The following is a 2,972-nucleotide window of genomic DNA, read 5'->3' on the forward strand; positions in this document are numbered from 1 at the left end:
TTAAATATCTCAGGGGCTAGCGACGAGTAAAAAGTTTATTACGCGCACGAGGCGTTACGTGGACGGAACACTGCGCTTTCGTGTATATACGCGCGCATGCATGCATGTACCCGCACTTCTGGTGGCGGAATGATAGATCAAGCGACTTGATACCGATCTCGGGCCGAGAAAGGGTCCGAAACCCGGTGCACGCTGTTCCACCGCCTCGCGAAACCTTTCTCCCGCTCTCCTGAACGATATTTCAATGTAACGCTTGATACCTTATCAATTACCCGTACCTTTCCCGAGTTACGTCACGCGAATTTGCCAGATTTTTGCGACCGATTTCTCTCCACCGTGTTTAGGATAAATCTCCTCGAAGATCTCCGACCGTTTTTCCCTTCTCCTCTACGAGACGCTCTTCATTAACCATTATTCAGAAATTGATGAATGTTCTTTCGGTAATCCTTCGTTTTTGATTTATCGAATATTTACGTTGAAATTCTACGTTACCAAATAATACGATTTTAATTCGGCGAGCTCGCGCGCGGTCTCGGAATTCCGATCGATGATTCATCGATCGAGCGTTTGCCCGCGAGAAAATCGCTAGCTGCGAAGCAGTACGGTCACGTAATTACGATGAACTTCGATTTTGAAGTTTGCACGCTGGCGGCGAAGTTCCGCGTCGGGACCCGGTTCGCCGCGGAGGACGAAGTAGCGAGTCACCGTTGCACATTCGCGGTATAGATTTACATATAAAACGGTATTGTTTTTCCTACGGAATAGGGCGCGTCTCCGGTTTCACATTTTACACCGGCGTTCAGGTACGTCGCGAGGCCGCAACGGTACCTGATATACGCCCGATATAACGCGATCTATCGCGTTTCGCAACGCCGCGAGTCGATAGCCGCACGAAAGTATGTCGTGGCGAACCTTTGAATCCTGACAGACCCGATATAATTCTGCGTATTTTCAAGAACTCCTGCGTGTCGGAATCGTTTCGAACGATTATTCGATTCTCGATCGCTTTCCGTTTCCAACTCGTGGCTCCAAACATTCAACCTGTCATCGCGTTTCGTGCAAACATAATTACCAGCTCGGCGAAAGAAATCGACAAGCAAAAAAGAATCGAGTCGCGTTAATGTTCGGTTTTAGTTCGCGAAAAAAACTCCAACTGTGAGTTGCAAATTTCTCGGTTCAGCCGATTGGTTGAAGCGGGAAGAACGAAACCAGCAACGAATAATAACGACGAGGTAGTCGATCAATTTTTACGAATGTATTATTTGGTAGCTCTGTCCAATTTAGCCAATGCACGTCGATTAATCGTCAAATGTGACTTGCCATTCGGTGTGTGTATCTCTTCGCGTCTAGGTATTCGATGGTCAGCCCGGAGGGTCCTTGAAAGCTCGCAGAATGGCGCAATCGAAAGCAACTGGATGCCTTCGGTGTGTGTACCCACCCACCTCGTACGTCTAATCTGTCGATCGCATTTGGTAATAATTTCTCTTTTATTCTCGATCATAACTGGGCCAGCGATCTTGGACCTTTCTACCAGCCGGAGGATTTTAATTAATTCACAGTGGACATGTAACCTGTGACTAGTGGTCGTTCTTGTCGAATCTCCAATCGCTAGATGAGTACAGCGATCTTCATAATATGGCGAGATCGAGAACGAAACTAGAAAGGCCCAACATCGAGTGACAGTACCTTGTAATCCTTGAGCTTCGTGGAAGTTGAGTGAATGTGCGTTTTAGACGAAAGATCCTAATTAATTTCTGCGTTTCTGATGTATCGCGTCTTACTCCTCGATCGATCTACCATAGATCTTTTTCACTTTCTATCTCTGATTTTATTCCCATTAAATCTCCGCTTTTCCATTTTCACAGATCACCTCTCCGACTTCTTTCTCCATTCGTACGACGTTTGATTTTCATTCGACAAGCTGCCAAGTAACCCCCGTGTTCGTAAGAATCGACGGATCGTTGTTCGATTTCGTTCAAGTTTCATCGACAACGGGCGTTTTTTACTAGGCGGTCTGAACAATTTGTCGGGATGAAATCGAACCAGAGAGGGAGGAGAATGCCGAGAAATCTGTCGTTTTCGTAGTTACGTAAAGACATCGCGGGAACTTCCTGGACGAGCAAATTATTTTCGCTCGGATCGATCGACAGAAGAAGAAAACGACAAAATGTATTTCGCAGTGTCTTTCGGTTGAGTAACCGGCAGCCAGAAAAACTGGCATCGCTTCCGAGGGATCGCGAAAGAGTCTTCTTTTTTCACTCTTTGAGTCGGGGATTGCCCACGTGCTGCGACCACCGTCTAATGTCGTCCACGTCGTGTTCGCCGATTATGCTTCTCCTTTCGCCAGATCTTTTTCGTATCCACCTAAGTTAACTGGGCCAATCAAGCGGTTTCTCTCTTTGACCGACTTCCTTCTTCCTCTACGTTCGGTTGGCGTGTCTAGATGTACCGCGTTGATTACGAATCGACTGTAATTATTGCGATATTGGATCGCTCACGGCTTATTCGTTTCACAGTGATGACGTCATCCTTGGTCACGTTGCCGTCGATCTATTATTTCGAAGATATAACGACACGTCATAGCTACAATTGTTTCTAAATCTTATTATCAAACTTGGAACGTTCGTACGGAGTGTTTTTACCAACAGAATCCAAGAAATGTAACTTGAATAGAGATTTTTGTCTCTTGATCTCTCGATATTCCACATTCGATATTTGATATATTCTTGCACGAGTATCGCCGACTTTTCCATCAGAAAATTTTTCGAATTCTGACGATCGATCTTTAAGCTGGAAATTTAATGGATACTTGATGGATACTTAGGTATTGCGAAGCGAAGAGTTCAACTAATGGAGCATCGACAATTTCATTAATAACAAACCAAAGAGGTATTTAGGCGGTAAGACGTATTTATTATAGGTGGAATGTTAATAAGCGGCTTAGGTACAATATATTTTTTTCTTGGTCGGTA

Source organism: Bombus pascuorum, chromosome 3, assembly GCF_905332965.1.
Source record: "Bombus pascuorum chromosome 3, iyBomPasc1.1, whole genome shotgun sequence".
Taxonomy (NCBI): domain Eukaryota; kingdom Metazoa; phylum Arthropoda; class Insecta; order Hymenoptera; family Apidae; genus Bombus; species Bombus pascuorum.